Source organism: Scophthalmus maximus, chromosome 9 (genome assembly GCF_022379125.1).
Source record: "Scophthalmus maximus strain ysfricsl-2021 chromosome 9, ASM2237912v1, whole genome shotgun sequence".
NCBI lineage: Eukaryota > Metazoa > Chordata > Actinopteri > Pleuronectiformes > Scophthalmidae > Scophthalmus > Scophthalmus maximus.
The window spans coordinates 7,855,120-7,876,040 of record NC_061523.1 but is presented as its reverse complement, the minus strand read 5'-3'; the positions used below and the strand labels follow the sequence as shown (position 1 = coordinate 7,876,040).

Sequence of the window (20,921 nt, the reverse complement as noted above, 5' to 3'; positions counted from 1 at the left end):
TTAACATTTGATTTGGAATACAATAAAAAAAACTGTGGGTCTGGGCTCAGAAAACATAAACTTGATTTACTGTAGTCAATCTTGATAAGATACTTTACCACCACTATTGTACTGCAGTAACGATTGGTGTGCTCACGCTCACAGCAACCGTGCCATCTCACGATGGGAATTAAACGAGAAGGGACTGAGCGTTCAAATTCTTGCGGGGCAACGCGTACTATTGATGCAACGTTCCCTTTGATTTCATAGTTGTTTGTCTCAACACAGTCTTCAGTTTAGTTTCATTTTACCCAGCTGTGAGAATCTCCTCTATTTCATTTCCGCATTGCATTGTGGGATAGCAGTGCCCATCAACAGCGCACTCAAGCACAGGTGAACAAACTATGCGTACCATCATCAGTGAGTGTCTTCAATTTTGGCTCGTTTTCCAGTGTGAATGCACCGCATACTGAAAAGCTGTTCCAGTTACTGTGTGGTATGGAGTCGTGATGCCGCATGTGTCTGGATTGTTTATTGCTGGATTTCAGCACCATGGATAGAGCCATCAGGGCACTGCTGTTCCTGTTGATGCTCTGGATGCTGAAGGGTGAAGTCATGTTCCACTTGCCTCCGCAGAGAGCCCGAGAGCACGGGTTAGCGCCACAACAGCGTCCCCAGAGCAGCCGGGGACTAAGTAAAAATGCTCAGGGACACTTAAGCAAGGTAAATGGTTGCTGTCACCGGGGCTTGAGCTTTGCTCCTCTGGTTGAAAGATGGCTACTTTTCTGCGTGCGGTGACGGCTTTATTGGATCATGTAGAAACGGGCGGGGGGATGGAGTGTGGAATTACAGTATTTGTCGTCGGACAGAATTAAATCAACAACATTACGACGAAAATGCTTGATGCGTGTCTCCAGAAGACCCCAAGGACAACACCCCGCTGACCAGTAACACCATTAATAATTTTTTATCTTGCGTGTGCTCCCATGTAATTACCCCTACTCCCCTGAAGAGAGAAAGAAAAAAAACTCCCTTCTTGGCACTACCCTCCTGTGCTTCTCTGCCCTTGTTTCAAACACATAGTCACACACAAACACAAATAAAGACTGCTTTTAACAGTTGGAACACCGCCAGCTTGTGTTTGTGTTGCTGCTGATAATGTGTCCCCGCCCCCCCCCCCCCCCCCCCCCACCCCCGACCCCCCCCCCCCCCATCCATATCCCTTCTCCGAGGGGAAATAGCTCTGCCAGCATTATACACATGTCTACCCGTGGGTACCAGTGGCACGTGCGCACGTGTAGGTGCATCAACAAGTTCCACCCCCTGGATGCTTGAAAATGAATGCGGACACACACGCGAAGTATATGCACACAAACACAAACAGACACACACACACACACACACACACACACACACACACAAACACACGCTCACTCTCTGGCACCAACAAAAAAAAACACAAACAAAACAGACATAGCTTTTGAGTACAGCTGGAATAAATTACCAGATGAGTGCGCCGTATCTCCTGCCAATGGATACCAGCCATAATTTCCATTCCGACTCTACATACTGTATCTAATTAGGAACAACCCTTTCTGCCCGCTCACTATCAGTGTTTGACCTTTTGCTGTGGCTGTTTGAGAAACCGTGAGCAGCAGTCAATGGGTGGCTGGTGATAATAGCTTGTCATTTAGCTCAGCACATGCTGATTAAATAAGATTGGGCCGCGCTTATATACCAGCCTGTTGTTCCCCAAAGGGCTCAATCGATGTGGGGCACCAAAACATAAAGATGCTTGGACAACAGCGGTTTTCACAGGCGGAACAAGAGCGGTAAGACAAAACAAGATCAAACAGTCCCCATGCTTATACCCCCCTCTCCCCTTATGCAAAGTCTCATTGGCATGAATTAATAATACCACTTCAAACAAATGCAAATTCATTGTACTGTGTCCTCTCCCTCTCTGACAAATGCTAAGGTATGTAGGCAGACTCCATCCGATTCTGTAACTGTGATTAATTCTCTGTGGAGCGGTAGCCTATATGCCAAAACTAGACTTTCATGGCCTTCTTGCCCCAAGTTTTATAGAGAAAGTATGAACATGATGCACTGTGATCCCCAGGATGCTGCAGAACAAGCTCTGTGTGCTCTTGTATTAGAATACAAGAGCATCATTTAAGCACATCTTAATATAGCATATAGAAAAACAAGCTGTACACAAATATGCATGAAGACAGACGCGCAGGAAAGGCAGGAGAGTCAGTTTCAGTACGTCTTTCATAAGCTGTATCTGTGTGGGCTGCTGTGGCATGCATAAAATATCATTTTCTCAACAACTCAATGTTGTGGAGGAGTTGGTTCAGGAAGGGGTGGGAGGGAGGGCCAGGGGGTATACAGTATTTGGGCAGCTGGCAGCTGCGTGCGCGTACGTCTGTGTGGGAGTCGTGGAAACGGGAGTGGGAGTCGCCGGCGTTTGAAATGCAATGAGGTGCGTTTGAAATGCGCTCCTATCACAGGTGAGCTGGGTAGCGGGAGCAAGGAGTGTGCGGTGATAAAAGGAGGAGAGGAGAAGTGCCCATGCTTTAAGGTGGCACTCGGTATCTGAGGGCTTTTTGCACGGACTGAGGAAAGCACTCAACACTACACACACTAAAAAACAAAAGCCCCCGAAACATACACTTACACTTTGATCCGTATATGGGAACAACCCTTAGATTTTTGGGGGCCAGAATAAAAAGGATTTTTTTAAGTCCTGGTTTTGGGACCAAACAGAGTGTGTGTGTGTGTGTGTGTGTGTGTGTGTGTGTGTGTGTGTGTGTGTGTGTGTGTGTGTGTGTGTGTGTGTGTGTGTGTGTGTGTGTGTGTGTGTGTGTGTGTGTGTGTGTGTGTGTGTGTGTGTGTGTGTGTGTGTGTGTGTGTGTGTGTGTGTGTGTGTGTGTGTGTGGGCGCTTTGTTTAAGCTCAGAACAAAGACCCGACTCCATTGCTCAAGGTGATTGAGAGATGCTCTTGATGTTCTCCTCACCCTCGTGCATACTGTAAGGATAAAGATATGCCTTATAAATCAATAATTCCTGTATCATGTGCCTGCTGCTTGTGTTTGGTGCAGCGATGTCCTCGCCGGTATCATTCCGTGCCCTCTGTCTGCAATCTCCTCCAGCTCCTCGCCCCGCGATTGAATGTCAAAAGAGATGCTGGTTAAATAATATTGCTTTCTTCCGAATCCTGCTCAAATTATACATGTGGATTCAATGCGGAGTTTATTAATGTCATGCCCTTTTGGGCGATGTGGCTAATTATGAGAGAAAGGCTTTGAGCGGAATGTGACGAAAAGGTGAGGTTATATACTGTTGCCGTTTCATCCGTCAACACTTTTGAAACCGGTTCACGTCGCTCCGTACATCGGGGCTCACTGTTGGTGATTAATCAACAGACACCTCTTCGTCCCTTTCCTTTTTCCCAAATGGGGAATTGATGACGGGCTCAGCAAAAGGACAGCTTTTGAAGTGGCAGTGAAAATCTATGTGTTTTTGAAGGCAGATTATACAATCCTTTTCAGCCCTTCCAAAACACTTAGCTGCCTCCGAAAGTGCCAAAGTACCATCTGAAAGTGAAAAAAATAATGATTGAAAATGAAGATACTGGATCCCTACCCATAGGTTGAAGGCTGTCGAAGGCGGTGGATGTGTAATTTGGTTGTGAATGCTTGGAGGAAATGTTAAATGAAATCAGCGGGAATTTATGGTTCGCGCAGCTCTTGCATCGGAAAGGTCATAGCTCTGTCATTTAAAAAAAAGATTTCAATAAATGGTTGGCTCTGTCTCCTGTGAGACACTCAAGCTTTACGGCTGACTGGGTGGAGCCGGAGCGCTGGTGGAGAACAGAGGGGAAGAGTGATGGAGCACATCCCTAACACCCTCCTGGAAAGAAATAAGAAAAAAAGAATACTCTAGTTAACTCTCAACGCCCCTGGAGATCAGGCATCGGCCGCGAGGGCAGGATAATACTGTATCGCTGGCGCAGCCGGTGAGCATTGTTGATAGCACTGATCCAGGATCCCTCATTACTGAATGAGAGAAAGCCCTTCAGCAACGTCACCCTGGAGAGAGGGATGGAGCTAGGTAGGGGGATTTAGGAGGGGGAGAGAATGAAGGGGAAAGTAGACAAAAAAGAAGGGAAATGGGAAACAGAGTGAGGGAGGCTTTTCTTTTCCAAGCGGTCAGGAGGATGGAGATGGAGAGAGTTGAGAAAATCAGCAAAGGCAATTGCAGCAAAAGTACTCGGAAGATAATTACTAGTTTCTTGTTACAGCGTGCAACGACCACGTGGTGCTCCATGGTGGAAGGATTGACCGACGGCCCGTCGATCACCGTCCTCCGAGGGAACGCTGCGTTCCGAGGAGGGAAAAACCGCGTCGGCTTTGCGGTTTGCGTGTGCAACACTAAATGACGCCCATGGAAAGTGGAGATGGTCGTGGAGTGTGTGGGATACTTAAAATCCAATATTATCACCGAGGCATGAAGGGGCTTTTAGGGCATTACGGATGTATGCATTATGGATTTATATGTCTTGTCTCATGACGCGGTGCAGTGCAAAGCGTATTCTAGCTCGGCTCCTCAGGTCGTGTCACACGGAATGAGCGTGAGTTGCCTATGTATGATCAATGGAGAAGAAGGGATGGTAGGCCTCTTCCCATCCCAGTTATTATCACCAGACTCCAATTTTAGTATTCACAACCGCAACAGTAGCTTTCACTCTTGAGTTGATCTTATGTGGGCGCACCAACTCTAAATCCGCCTCGGTGATCCCCTTCCTTCCCCATATGTGCTCAGCCGTGCTTGCGTGTCATCCAAATGGGGCAGGAGTAATTGGATCAGCAAACATGGTCTCTCGGAGACGGGGCTCTCCTATTTGTCTCCGGCGACATCTTCTCTTTTGTTTTTTTGTTGGTGTGCCAGATGAGATGCTGTGTAATTAGGTTATATCGTTTGAATGCCATTTACATTATAATGCGCTGACATCAGACATAATGCAGCTGACGTTGTGTCTGAACTGCACTCAGACCAGCACTGTGAAGAGCATCCGTGGCTCTGATGAAGCTCATTGTTAGATAAGATGACGACGTCCGTCCCGATGAAAACTCTGTGTTACACAACTCTAGAATTTAAACATAGCAATGCTCTCCAAACCATATATCCTCCTGCTAGATATGAAATGTTATTTTCAATTTCTGTTTGCCCTGTTTTCTGGAATAATAAGTGAAGGCTATGTCTCTCTCATATAGCTGCTCCTCCCCTCTCCTCTTCTATTATCTCTCCTCTGTAGAACCATAATGATAAAAAGGAATCACAGTAAAACTCTGTGACATTTCCAATCTCTGCATTGAGCTGGTTGTCAAGGAGATATCTCAGTGAGATGTGTCGAGCAGGAGGGGATGCGCTCTTTTAAAACAGCATTTACCCAGCCGCTGGAGGTGTAATGTGCCTGCCATTAGGACTCTGCGACCAAACGGGGGGGATCTCAGACAGCGCTCTGCAGCGCGGGCCTGCCAGCTCCGAGTCTCCAGAGGTTTTTTGGACCCTTGATCAAACTCCATTATCATCTGCTGCACTCACTGTTCCAAAGTAGCGTTTCTCTTGCAGAACGCTGGCAGCCGCAGAATTGACAACCCACACCCGGATGACAAACACAGCTGTAATCTCCATGTCAGAGGAGCACAGTTTTTATCAAACAAACTTGGATCGCAAAGACCTTTCCCCCAGCCCCCTCTCTCTCTGTTCTCCCTGGGATCCTTCAATTCTCTCCCCAGCTGGGCAACAGGGCCTCCATTTAGACAGAACCAGTGATGGAACTGATGGAAGGTGCCAAAGCCTGTTGTTGATAAAAAGCTGCACACTGCTGTGTTGTGTTGGGGATAGGGCAAGACAGGCTGAGAGGCAGATAGACTGAGGCAGCTGTCAGAATGGTTGTTTGTAGCCCCACGCGTACTGTGCTTTGGGGAAATAATAAACTGCATCATTAGAACCCCTGTCATTCACAAGTTGTTTGTACCAGCCACTGACTGGCGGTAAATACCCGCACCGATGCATCACGCACACACACACACACATAGAGCACAGGTCAGAATCATTATAGGGGGGCCAATTTAGCAAAGAAAAAAGCGGATCTTGAGAGATGATCTGTTGTCATAAACCAGGCCCGCTGCTGCAATAAATTACCCTCACATCCCATCTTGTCTTTATATGCATGGTATTGTAAATATGTACTTTGCTTCTTTCTTTTTTTCATCATTAGTCCAAATAATAAAGGGCTTCTGTGATGCTTGTAACTGGCTTTTACAATACAGAAGCTTTGTGTGATAAAAAAAAAAAAAAATCACTTCACTAGCTTCCAAGGCCTGTTGATCATGAGAATGAACTGTTTATGTTTTTTGGGGAAATGTGCTGCTAAAGTATGACTAGACCAGCAGCACTGGCAACAAAAAAAAGAAGAAAGAAATCCAAACTTTCCCCATTTTTCTGTTTTGGCTATTTCGATGAGTCAGCATTCCGGCACAGCACGGCGCAGCCATATGGCATCACCTGAATGAGTCTAACTAGTGATCCAGACAGCCTCCTGGCGAGTGAGGGAGCGCCTGTGCGCGTCTGGAGTCCTGTGGCCGGTGCCACACCCCCTCCTCCTGCCGCGCGGTGGTACGATCCGGGGGATGCTGTTATAGCGGCACCGAGCCTCGCCAGCAAACAGCAGCACCCGCGTGGCCACCTTGGGTTCAACTGCGGCCAAACGCACCGCGCCGGGCTCCCTGACGCGCGGCACCCGCGAGAGAGCTGGCTCGCGTCGCAGCCCCCCGAGAGGAGAGCCCTTTGCCCGTTGCGCGCGAGTCGTTTCGTCGTCCTCCATCGGCATTTGAGAGACGAGGCAGAATCAGCATCAGCATCAGCATCAGCATCGGCATCGGCATCGGCACCGGCACCGCCGCCTCGAAACCAGACCCGCAGGCACACAAGAGAGAAGTGTCTCGTCCACATTTTTCGCAGGAGAACCGCGTCCCGAGTCACGTTTCTGGCGAGGAGGAGGAGGAGGAGGAGGGAGGAAGGGGGGGATTGCACTTGTCCTCACGGCGTTTGCAGGGTTTCTTGTAGCACGGGATCGGACTAAAGGAATGGCTCTCCGTCGGAAAGGTAAGCGACACGCTCGGCTCTGGCCTTTAGAGGGGGCTCACTTGACTGGGGGGGGGGGGGGGGGGGGGGGGGGGATCGGCTGCAGTGGTCGCTCGGCTGAACGCGGGATCGGATGCTGATGCTGTGCGTCCAGTTCACGGGGACTGGTTGTCATCAGCTGTTCAGATGTGCTGTGCAATGTTGTGGTGGCCAATGCGTGCGTGCGTGCGTGTGTGTGTGAGAGAAAGAGATGGAGGCAGAGGAACAGTGTGTGTGTGTGTGTGTGTGTGTGTGTGTGTGTGTATGTGTGTGTGTGTTGCGGGTTTTTATGAAAATCAGTGCGCCGCCTTTTGAAGCATTATATGCTGCAGACTTTGTGCATGACAGCAATGATGATTCAGGTGCACGTAACAGAAACGGCGGAGCTGCCCGCATCACGCGTGCCCCGTGTGTCTTGCTCGTTCTGGTCCGGCGACACTTGCAGCCTTGAGTTTTTTTTTTTTGCTCCAGTTCCGGCTGCTCGTCCACTCCGTCTCCATCACCGCCGAGGTGTAGCCTAATGATGCCACCAGGGCCACCGGAGATCCAGGGGGGTGTAGATCTCCCTGACGCGTGCCTTCTGCCTTGAACCGGGCCCGGGCTACACACACGGTACCACCAGGCACGTCAGGACACTTCTCAACACCGCGTGACCCCCCCTCCGCATTCTGCTGATACATTTTCACATCTCATGCATCTCTCAACTTCTGCCCCTCTGGATGATGATGCTGCAGCTGATGGAACCTTTCCTGAGCTAAAATATTGAACTGCAGGATATTTATTTCTCCCCCAACCCCCCCCTCTCCCACACACACACACACACACACACATATCACATTGTTTAGAATGTGTAAGTAGGCTAATTAGCAGCAGCAATTTCATTTTTGATAAATCATCATTATTGTGAAGGCAGCGCAAATTGCACCAGGATGGATATGCTCCGATGGACTTGAATTAGACCTCCTCTCTCCTCTCCTTCACAGCAGATTACAAGTAATTGCTTGGAGTGGACCACTGAAGGCACGTTTCCAGTGAAAATAAATAATAATAATAAAAAAAAACATTTCTGAGTAATTATCTAGATATAATCGGCCATTAACAAGAACGTGACAGAAGCATATTTCGACTTCACGGTTTTGTTAATTTCTTTCTGTTGTTGTTGCTTACGCTTGACTGGGAATGGAATGGAAAAGAGCTACATGCTATGTTTCATTTGAAAATGCAAATGCATTGTAATATGAAACTGCAATTTGTCAGTCTGTCTGCATGCATTTTTTGCACGCTACTCCTCCAGACAGCACACACATCTCTCAGAGAACTGTGTGATGGCTAGATTGTTCCACCCATCAGGAAAATCTCTTTTATAATACCCCCCCCCCCCCCCACAAAAGAATAAATAAACAGCACATGGAAAAAAAAAGCTTTAAGCTTTAATTGTAAGCCTACAGACTTGAATGCAGTACAGCCTTGTATGTCACTGCCCTGCACCTGATGCAGCGTACACTGACGGGGGCACTGAGCTTAATTTCTTCCTCGGCTTGCACATTATTGATAGAGATGATAAAAGCGAGGCAGTCTGTCTTGGCTCTTTGTGATTAATAGAGAGCATCTGTGCATGGAGGTTAGATAATACACAAACTCTGTCCCCCTGCGTCTCTCCCACACAAATTGCAATCGGCACACAATCACACACACACACACACACACTTTACAGTCAAAAGCACGCAGATGGCACAGATGTTGCAGATGTGTGGGACCCGGGGAGGTCGATGATCGTATTCCTACCTTTGTTTCTCCCACTGTACTTTACTGTAGTGTTGCTGGGCAGTGTGTCATAGCTGGGGGCTGCTCATAGCCTATTATTGCCTGGTGAGGTGTGTGTGTGTGTGTGTGTGTGTGTGTGTGTGTGTGTGTGTGTGTGTGTGTGTGTGTGTGTGTGTGTGTGTGTGTGTGTGTGTGTGTGTGTGTGTGTGTGTGTGTGTGTGTGTGTGTGTGTGTGTGTGTGTGTGTGTGTGTGTGTGTGTGTGTGTGTGTGTGTGTGTGTGTGTGTTTGTGTGTGTGTGTGTGTGTGTGTGGGAGAGAGAGAGCTTGAGAGAGAGCTTGTTGTCTTGTTCAAGCCATATTGCACCAAATCATAACAGAAAGTTATCTCTGGGCACTTTTCGTATAGAGCAGGTCTAGACCGTATATATACACACTATACCCTTTTGCAATATAATTTACAGAGACACAACAATTCCCACCACGAACGAGCACATCTTGACAGTGGCGGTGGATGATTTAAAAAAAAGAATCCATTTAATTTTGCTGCGCTGGAGGTCGTGATGAACGGTGATCAAGTGCACATTTCAAATGGCACACCCATTACGGCAACAATTTCACAATTAGAGGACGGGTCTTTGAATTGAAATGTCACCCCGCCAAATATATGCTGGTGTGCACATGCCACTGATACGGCTTTCCTGTCAGTCAACCAGCTGACCATGTGACTTATCAATCAGATATTTCAACTTGCAACAGCGCCACCAACCCCTCCCCTCGGCAGCAGTCCTTGGTCCGCGGTCGTCACTGTCACGCTCACCTTTTGAATTTCACACTTGTTAAGGTTAAGTGCGGCGCTGCATATGGCATTTGGGAAATCCAAAGAAGCCGCTCTACGCTCCTCGGCTTGGAGTCCCATCATTACTTCAGGGCAACTTTCTGACAATTTAGGGCCCCCGCATTGCCAATTGTTGGGATACTGGCACTTTGCCTTGGCTGTCAGCAGATCCCATTGTCCAGAGTCAAAAAACCACCAACAACAAGAATCTTTGCTTGGCTCTAATAAGTTGTGTCTTTCAGAGATTTGAGTGATATTGCATGGCCTTTGGATAGCGCAGTGCTGCGCGAGACAGCGGGGGAGTTCTTTTTGTTATCCAGCCTTGCATTATTTATGAATTTTCATTCCAGGAATGCAGTAGCCCCTGGCACTGTAATGCTACTTTCTCCCATGGAATCGCTAACACACTTTCCCTTCTGCCCGACAAGTTCCCCCACACAAAACTAAATTCCCCTAATAAAACTGGAGCCAGGAATTAGTGGGAGGACACTTTGAGAACGCATCCGAGGTTGTGTACACACAGCTCAATGCTGCAGTCAGAGTTTAAACTTGCAGCTGATGTGATGCCCAGTGGGAATTCTTTTCCCCCGCCGCCCCGCTCTCTTCATGTCCATCATACTGTAAAAATGTAATTGCTGGAGAATCATAAAAATGTGTCAGCCCCCCTGCAGATAATTTCAAAGTAAAAGAACCCGTGCCAGTTGGGTTATCAGGCTGTTGGACCACCAGACACTAGCACAGACACACACTCACACACACACACACACACTCACACACACACACACTTAGAGATGTAACCATTGTACAACTTCAAATATTTACCTTCTCGCTGCAATGCTGCTCCGTCCTCTAGAGGAATTGTTTAACAAACCCTTCTCTGCTGCTAATTAGCGTTTCCTCCGTTAATGTGGCTGGTGTCAGCCAGTGCATGAAGGAAACAGCCAGCATTGAGCTTGAAGAAAAATGAAATTCAAAAGCAATATAATAGATTTACTAATCGCCCCGTACAAAATCTCATATTGTATAGGCCCGGTGTGTACAGATAATACACTCAGCAGAGCAAAGAAAAATGACAATCGGCAGCAAAGATGAAAATCTTTCGATCATCATTATTATTACAAATTGATTCACAGCTTATTTTAAAAAAAGTATCATGTTTTTCAAACGATGAACTATTCTACGGTCTGTGTAGTCTTTGATTTGTACGCATGAATGTGTTTCATGTTTCACATAATAATTTACCTTGTAACATATTATATTTTTCATTGACAAGCCTGACATGTTTGTTTGCTTTCTCTTGTCTTTTTTTTCCTCAATGTAGCACTTATGAAATATAAATATTTTTCAATCAGCAAGCTATTGTGTGAAAACCATACAAGGCCTCATTATTTTCTACGCATAAATCATATAATAGATATACGATTATAATATATATAAGATCGTAAATCTAATATATATATATATATATACATACATATACAATACTGTTTATTTTAGTGTTAACGGGACCTGCAGCAATCAGAGAGAGAGGGACAGAAATAGGATCAAAACCAAAGTCGCCAATGCTGCAAATGCACACACACACACACACACACACACACACACACACACACACACACACACACACACACACACACACTGGTACATGCAGTGTACACCCGAGGCATTTGTCTTTCAAGTATTTGGCCATGTCTCCCCTGGCTTCTCCAGCCTTCTATTCTTTCTTGTCTTCTTCCATTAGGCTATGGGCAAGAGTCAGGAACCATATTCTCTTGAATAAGGACCAGGTTGTTATGTGAGATTTGTATTGTGAAAATGCAATCACAGCCCCCCTCCACACTCCCACACCTTCAAACTCACCCTCCCTCCTTTCAAATTTGTAATTGTTCAAATTGTAGTCAGAAGACGCAAGGACCTGAGTCACGAAAGGCTCACTGGTCAAGCCCACTCCACTTCTCTTTAAAATATGAGATTCATTTGTCAAGAGACTGTGTGTGTGTGTTATTGTGTGTGTGTGCTTGTTGATGATAGAACTCACCTATAGGCCGAGACAGAATGATGAGGATTTATGTTCATGGTAATTATGGGGACATCATTTGTGCTGTTGTGCTGGACTGTGTAATGTTCAGGGATGCAACTAACAATTATTTTCATCATCAGTTATCGTACCAGTTCTTTTCACAATTAATTATTTGGTTTGAAATTGTGGAAAAAAGCAAGTTACTTCAAAAATATCTTGAAGCTCAAAAATCCAAAGATAGAAGAGTTAACTACGATAGAAAAGCAAAACAAATTATAATAATCATGACCAGGAATCAGTGAGAGCATGGCAGTAGCTTTAAAAATTGCTTAATTTTTAATCAATTGTCATTTCCTGTCTATTGACTTATCGGTTGATTTAATTTCACATATTGCAATTTGTTTCTTTTATTTTGTCCAGCTCCTCTGTAAACTATGCATCACAAGGTTCTTCATAAATTGTTGGACTGTGTTATTACACTGGTGCGCATTTTATTTTGTGCCCCCCATGTTCCGTAGTAGCCTAACTGTAATGTTTGAGTTAATAAATCGACACACACACACACAAAAGAGAAAGAGAGAGATTGAGAGAGAAAGCCGATACACACCTACAGGGACACATTTCTCACTGTGAAATTTTTTATTAATCAAGTCGGTGGACAACTTTAAAAGAAGAAAAATCAATTTTTGTTTCTTCCTCAATTTATTACCACATAAGTTGTCCTTCACTTCAGAGTGCAGGCATTGGCGTCGGTGTCAAAATAATTACGTTAAAATCCATTATAGTTGCGTTGATTTCATCCTGCTTTTGTTGACACAGAGGACACAAAGCGAGTCGGCGCCGGGCCGGCTTTTTACCGGCGAGATGTGCGGCGGCGTATCACCTTGAGTTAGATCAATGCGGGGAAATTATCTGGGAAGACTTCAGAGAAAATCAACTCCGTCAGATATTCAGAAAAAACCTGATCACCCTGAAGACAATTGATCACTAAACTCAGTGCAGTCGCTTCAGCAGCTTCTGTGATGTCTTTGGGTTTTAAAAGCGAGTTGACCACACACACACACACACACACACACCTACACACCCGCTGCACATTGGTCTACAATGGAACACTAACAACACGGCACAGACACTACCTTTGCACCTCAAGAGCATGATTAATTTCTCAATATGAATAAGTTGCATCTGCAGATTTGTTGCGCGCCTAGATTTATTTAGCAGCATAAAACACGGTGATGGTAAACTGTACATCTCTCCTCTAAACAAGTTCATCTATTTCCTGCTGACTGGTAAATAGCCTCATGTGTATCATCAGTAATATTCATTGCTCTACTTTCTAGATGATCATGAATTATTAACTCATAGAAAAGATGAATAGCTCCAAAATGGTACTTGATGCATCCCGGCCGGAAGCCATGTTTTATACAATACAGTGAAGTACAGTCGAGTTGAATGTGTGTTGCAGGGCGGGTCGTTTTGTTGTTCAGGTTCGGGTTTCAGAATCAGTCTTGATCCCCCGTGAACTCTGGGAAGTATTTCAAGTGGGCGTGTCATCGCCCCCAGTTGACTTCTACGTGTAGAGGCACATGTTGTGTATCGCCGATTGCTAAAAAATGCAAAGCCCAACTTCACAAAGAAAAGGGATTTGAGCAAATAAACACCCGGCATCTACTCGAGAAAAAATTGCGACAGCTGTTTTCCTTTCAAATAAATTGGACCTAATACATGTTGTCTCCAGATGTAACAATCCTGAAATCCCAGATTTTACAGCGTGCACCGCATGTCATCCCAAACCCGACGTGCCGAGGAGAGGAACCGTTTGGAAAATTCTTATTTTGTTCTCTTTAATGTGCTCAAAAGACACAATGATTCATCTGACAAGCAGCGAAATGAGCAATGCAAATTGTCAAGGAACATGCTCAATGCAGTTTAGCCTTGCAAATTCTTCGAAAACAGAAAAAGGCTGCAATGGGAAACAAGATACGGGATAAATGAAAAACAAAGCAGGGGCAGAGTAGATGATATTGGAAAAGTAAAGTGCCTAAAATGACTCCTTGCCTCCTCCTAACTGCGAATACATTGTCCCAATTTTAGTATGTGCTATTGATTTCAAGCTTAAATTATTTGTTTGTGGAGAAAACTGCGTCTCATCGTTTGACTTATATATACGTCTCATCTTTGCAGAAGGGGCTGCTGCTGCAGCTCGACCTTTCACGGCAGAAATCATCACATTTCCAAGGAGCAGACACTCAATGATGAATGTCTGAATTCTCCGTACTTCTCTGAGAGCGTGGTTAACCACACCGCATACGCTGTAACCCTGAGGTGCATTTATGCTTTTTTCTGTGCACTGAGCGGGCTATATGGACGGGATGTTTTCAGCCCCCGCACATCTCGGACTCATCATCTCACAGAACAGCACCGCCAGGACCACGGTTTTGTTCCCGACTGAGCGGGGCCATTTTTCCTTCTCGCATTTTCCTGTGTGCCGCTGCGGCTGAATGCCACTCGTGTCCTCAGAGCCCTGCGAGAGGCCCGGGAGAATCAGAGAGGAGGTGAGGGGTCGAGAGGACGGATCTGAGGAGCGGGAGGAGCCGCCGGGAGTAGTCCCCCCCCCAAAAAATAAAATAAATTCTCCTTCTCTCTTTCGCTACCGGGATTTTTATCACAATGTGACAAGCGTCACATTGTAACGGTGTAGATGGAAGATTAGTCCACTTAACATTCCGAAATCAATCTGCGTCGCTGCTCAACGGCTACTAGAAAATCTTTTCAGCCACCCATCGGCTAATTCTCTTTACTCGCTCATTCCCCCGTAATCAACAACTTCATAAAGGAGATGCGCAGGGAACGACTGTCTACATTGCTAATCACCAAACCCTGATTTCTGGAATCGATGGCATTGATTTATCAATTAATTCTGCATCCGTAATGCGGCCACTTTGCTGTGCTGTGGGTGTTGGGGGGGGGGGGGGGGGGGGTTTAGTGGTCAAATGCATTATTGAAAGAGGCTTTTTACCAAGCAGTGGCTGATGCTGAGAGCTTAGGAGGTTGTCAGTCTTGATGTAAAGCTTTATTTGACTGTGAACAGCCTTTTAGTCGTGCTAGGAGGACAGCGACATGTATTTATTTAGCGACAGAGGAGGAATATCAACTGTGTTGAATGAGGCTTTGTGTTGTCAGGAATATTGATCAAGTGGTTTTGGGTGGTGTGTCTAGCTCTCTCTGTGTGTGTGTGTGTGCGTGCGTGCGTGCGTGCGTGCGTGCGTGCGTGCGTGCGTGCGTGCGTCTGTGGTCAAATGCGTATGCATGTACGGGGCCAGGTGCCGTTGTGCATTGTCCTCCTTTTGTGTGTGTTTTTGTGTTTGCTGCCCAGTCTTCCGGGGAATCAGCAGACGGCTTTAGATCAGAGAGAAGGAGTTGGAGTAGATATCATTAAAAAGAAGATGGTAGTCTGGTGAGAAGCCGTGCGGGGAGGAAAAAAGGATGTACTGTACCTTAGTAGAGATCTAAAGGGAAGTTTTTAACTGTAGTCAAGATATAAAAATGACCTTAGAAAAAGTTAAGGCGTAGCTGCTCCTGCACTCTAGGCCACATTCAGAGGGCATGAATAGTGTAGGAACTTATGGATTTCTCCACACTGCTCGGCCATGCAGTGATGATTTGAGCCCATGTCCACCATAAATAGGCAAATGATCCAGGATGTTGTTTTTTTTCACCCGGCGACAAGAACCGACCAAGGTCTCTGCTTCTTGGTCACGCTCTCATTCGGACATGGGCGGGCATACGCCTCAGGGTTGCCGGGCTATTCTGTCACCTATATGGCTCGCTTTGTACACACACGCATTGGTCCTGGGTGCGACCATACAGTATATGAGGAATAATGGAGGCAGGCTGTGCGCTGGGGGGGGGGGGGGGTTGAATGGCACTGCGATGGCAAAGAGAATCAACGAGCAAGGTTTTACACAACTGAAAAAAAGACCTGTAAAGACCGAGCCGATTCTCTGCGGTGCGTGGGCGTTCGAGTGTGTTGTTTGCCGGTTAGTGTGAATGCCATAAGTGTGTGTAGGCGCAAGGGCACTGAGTGTATGTCGGCGTTTCATCTGCAGTACTGTATGTGGTGGAGTCCAGGCCTGTGTGTGTGTGTGTGCTTGTGTGCGCGCGTGCGCGCGGTTGTGTGCACACACTACACTGTATGTGTCCTGCTGGTAAACTCGGGATTAGCAGCCACAGATTTCAGGCTTGGTCAGCTATGAAAGCACAACTACGTGACGAGAGTGCTGCCGCCGCCCACAGATATCCAGCCCTTATCCACTAATTAAATCCCTCTATCACTCCATGTCTCTCTTGGCAATCTCTCCATCCTTCAATTCCTCCCATTTTCACTGTGAACACTCTATATCTCTCATTATCTATCCATCGCTCTGTTTATCCTCGTGCTCCATTCATCCCCCCCCCCCCACACACACACACACCTCTCAGTGGGCGCCGAGGCCTCCCTGTGGGTGGGCGTACAGCTATGTTGTGCTTTCGGGTGGTTTAGGTGAAACAGGGTCCTGTGGGCCCTTCATCTCCACCCATTTGAGGTGTCCCTGTCATACATGCCTGAGGAGCCATGGTGGTGCTAACGAATGGAGGAGATTTTTTTTAAGCGACTCCCCCCCTTTCACCCCCCCCCCCCCCCCCCCCCCCCCCCCCCCCCCCCCCCCCCCCCCCCCCCCCCCCCCCCCCCCCAACACACACACACACACACACACGCACCCTCACTACAGGAGAGCCATCTCTCCCTGACAGCTCACTGTTTACTCCCGCAGGACCCGTAGCCTGGATCTGCGTTCGCAGCTACAGGCGGCGGCGGTGCCGCCGCGGCTTCTGATGATTAAGCCATCGTAATGGCAGACGAAATGAAAAAAATAAATAAATAAATAGAACAACCTGCAAACAATACCAGGATTGTTATGAGTTCGGCTTTGTGCTCCAGCATTAATATATTTTTTCAAGGCTTCTCATCGCCATTCCTGTGGCTCGCGAGGTCTGTTTAGTGAGTGGAAGTAGCTCGTGTCTGTGCAAACAAGCGTCTTCGAAAGACGCGCAAAGGCCAGAGTTAACAACGAGAGAGGCTCCCCAACTCACTGCGGGTCTCCAGGCTGTTATGAAAATGAGACCTCCTCTGCATGATGAAAATGTATGTGTTATCCTGGAACTATACTGTATCAACGAGCTGAGGAGCTAATATTGTTGGATGGCACTCTGCTCTCCCCCGTCCTCGTTGTTTATTTACCGATGAGAAACTCAATTTCTCTGCCTCTGCCTGGCCCCAATCCCCTCTCCGCCTCTCCCCTTTATCCGTTTTGCATGCTCCCTCTTCCTGTTCCCCGTGATTTCGGCACATTCGCTTTGAGATTGGAGAGAGTAAATCCATTTTGACTTGTCCTCCTGGTCCTTGCCTTTACACATGACGATCTCCGCCGCGCCGCTTGTGCTGTTGTGGTGGATGTCGGGCATCTGCGGGACCCCCCGCCCGCTCCGGAGATGACTTGGAGGATAAATCCTGTTTCTGAAAGCAACTTTTGCATGTGAGCCTCTATCACTTCTCTGAGTAGATTTTCCAAAAACAGCCCATCGCTCTGTGGTTGCACTGTTTGAGTAAATGGATAGATGGGGGGGGGGGGGGGATCAAGGGGTGGAAGGGCCCTACTAGATATTATTGCAATTGTGTAGCCGTGAATTCGCAATTCCTGTGGTTTATGCATGTGTGTGTGTGTGTGTGTGTGTGTGTGTGTGTGTACTTGCATGTCTGTCTTTGTGAGGACCGGTCACAGACCCTACCAAGTGAGGACATTGGGAAAGTGAGGACGCTAGGTCTTCACTAGGGTGTGGCTCAGGCCGCAGACGTAACCAGTCTGAACCTGACCCGTTTCCCGCTGATTACACGTGTTGGAACCTTGTAAAATACCATACAAAAATGCATTGTTATATATGGGCTATAGATAGATTATTTTTCTGACTTCATTTTTTTTTGGTACGAGCCCGATGGGAGCTCCACTCTCTAGTAGGGGTGTTGAAATTAACCCTTTTCACGTTGCAGTGATGGACCATAATCGATTATAGCCTACTGCCGTCGCAATTTTCACATTGCGGCGTGATATCGAATCGAATCGAAACGTTGACGGGATAATCGTAATCGAATCGAATCGCGAGACCAGTGAAGATTTACACCCATACCCTCCAGACCTCAAAAGGTCTGTTTGAGCCTTGAGACTTTTGGTTCATGGATTGTTTAGGTTGGGGTTACGTACAGTGGGGGTGGGGCATTTAATTGTGATAGTCGAGGTCAGGTTGGGGGGTTTGGGAAGCGATTGTATCAAATAAGTGTTTTCAGAAAGATAGAAGCACCAGTATGTGTGTGTCACAGTATGTGTGCCTGTTTGTTTGTGCGGGTGTGTGTGTGTATCCCAGCGCGCATGTGTGTGTGTGTGTGTGTGTGTTTGTGTGCATCTAATCATGCAAGTGTTTGCGCGGGCATGTGCGTGCGTGTGGAAGGAGCGATGAGAGAGGGGTTGGTAGTGGCTGAGGGGAGGGGGAGGGGTAACAATGTAATGCGATGCGTGTGTTTCACTCAGTGTTGTCACTTTGTATTAATTTTAGAGCGAGTGGTGAAGAGTTCATTACACACTGATGAATTATAGATTAGAGTTAAATTAGAAATAAAATCACACAATAACATATACATACGTTGTCCCTGCATACAGCCACTCACTGTTAGTTCATTTGTGGCGGAAACAAACTCACACGAGATGTCTCAATTTTTACAGATGTACCTTTTGATCTTTTTCCTTTATTTGGGGGGAGGGGGGGCTGTCCTCATATAGCAGTGTTAACACGGTAGGTTGGAATACATTAATCATTCAAGTCTATGAATTTTACATTCTTTTTTTTGCATGCGCATGATTAAGATCAGTTGTTAGTCTCTGGCAGTGTAGTGATGAATTCAGCTAAGCACTTATTTAGCTCCACCAAGGGATCCCTCAGTGCACCGCGTATTCCCCTGCCTGACACGCATCAAAAAATGATGAGAGGGATGATACGAAGGTTTTGAAGATTTGGGCACGATTAAAAATGTATTCTAGCATGATGCTAATTATGGCCCGTCCTCGTGTGTTTTCTACGAACAGTTTTCTTTGACCCCCATGCCTCCAAATTGGTCACCCTTCAACTGCAAACCGAGGCCGGTGTTTTTACTCAGGTGGCACATGCTAACTTGCCCTACCGAACGCCCATGTGTCTTGTTTGAAGTGAGCTCGGCTTTAGGAAACACACTCCAGGTTTTGACATCAAAACCGAGAATCAAACCCCCTAATGGGCACCCCACTGTGGACTAGAATTAGCAGGCTTACTCTAAATGCAGGCACCGCCGAGGATAAGAAGGAGGGTGGGAAGCATGTGGGGTAGGGGAGGAGTACAGATGAGAAGGAAACAGGAGGTACAGTGCAAAGGTGTACATGGTGCAAATGAGAAGGATGGTGAAAGAGGGGAAGGGGATTAAACAGGACGGAGTTGTCATTCGTAGGAAAACCAGTTATTATTTCATATTGCACGCGGCAGTCTGTTTGCAAGCTGCCGCGCGTGTGCACACACACGCGACGAGGCAGGCAAGATGGTGGGACGAGCGGGATTGCGCGCTTTCATTCTCGCGTGTAAACGCGTGACAGACATGAAACGGGACAGAGAGCCTCTGTAGAGGCAAACGGCAGCCGGTGCCTGCAGCAAGCTCAGAGCTCGCGGGGTAATGTACACCGGCTCCTTGCCGTACCAGAGAGAAGGTGACACCAGTCAATCCCACTCTAACAGGGCAGCCGAGATAATAGCACGCTTTGATTCCGTTGCAATAACTCCTGCCAATCAAAATGAAAGGCATAGTGATTGCAGGGGGCCACGTGTGCGTGTGTGGGTGCGTTTATGTGCGTGTGTGTGTCAAAGGAGCTTACAGTACGCTGCAGCATTGCAAAGACAATTTGACGCAAAACATGGTTATGTGTTTTGAAGACGTCGCCATGCTTTGTCTTATCATTAAAGAGAAAACAAAAGACGAATGTGCGAGCATCTTGGCCATTTTTTGACAGTTGGTTGTCAGGGGTCAGCGGCCGATCTGCGTGTGTGTGTGTGTGTGCGTGCCAATGCAAACTGCTCCGTTTGCATTTTGGGAATGGCGAGTGATTGGAGAGGGCCAGGCCAAAGGAAGGAGTTCTTCAGGTGGAATAAAAGCATTACTGCACTGGTAGAAAGGTCAGCTGTAAACTTGTATCAGGCTAGTGGTGATCACCCTGTGCTGCAGATCTCTGAGGTATTGAGCAGGCATGCTCTAATGGCTTTGATATATGGACTACAGGACTCCCTGAAGAGGTCAATACCGTAGCACTTTGTCTCTATGAGCAATGACCCTCTCAAGCTCCATTTAGAAACGTTATATCTGCGGGAAATAGGCTGGAAAGGCCTCGGGGCAGAGCACGTTGAAAGAGAGCTAATATGAATGAAGCATTTTCTAATCACTTCTTCTGTGCGCTAATCGTTGTACGAATCAATCATTAGTTATGTTGGTATAACCATATTGAAGTAGGTTTTGATGTGGTTGAAAGACGAACAAGAGAATATGAGCGGAACAGGGCCTGAGCTGATTTATCGCCCCTGTATTCGGCAATAACACAGTGAATGCCGTTTAGTGTTTCATCATTACTTCAGAGTCTAGTGAGTCGCACGGTTTAATGAGAGTGACAGACTTCGATTGTGAAAGGGTGACGAAGCTACCGACAGCTAAAAAACAGAAACCACGACTGACAGGATGGAGAGCTGCGTTTGATTTTGGCCTATTCCTCTTAAAACACACACGGACATAATGGCCACCATCATGGCCCCCTTCTGAGCGTATTGATTTGGAACCAATCTTTGGACCAAGGAGCCAAATGCTTTATTTGAATGTCCAATTGGTATGAGCAGATGTTGCAATATTGTTCCACTGTGTTCAATAACAGACTCCTTGTGCTATTTTTCTTCTTCTCTACCCCGTCTGCCCGATCCCCCGTTTCCCTCTCATTGTCCTCCCCTGACCCATCCCTCTCTCTGCTGTC

The 20,921-nt window shown here is 46.9% G+C and overlaps 1 protein-coding gene across 1 annotated transcript in view; it reads left to right on the top strand.

The window, feature by feature from the left end:
- Window positions 1–6,684: 6,684 nt before the first annotated feature.
- The window catches only part of tenm1 (teneurin transmembrane protein 1), a 163,935-nt gene continuing 149,698 nt past the window's right edge, over window positions 6,685–20,921 (top strand). Inside the window, exon 1 of the mRNA XM_035649915.2 lies at window positions 6,685–7,159. The gene's annotated coding sequence lies outside the window, so the exon portion shown is untranslated. The remainder of the gene's footprint in view (window positions 7,160–20,921) is intronic.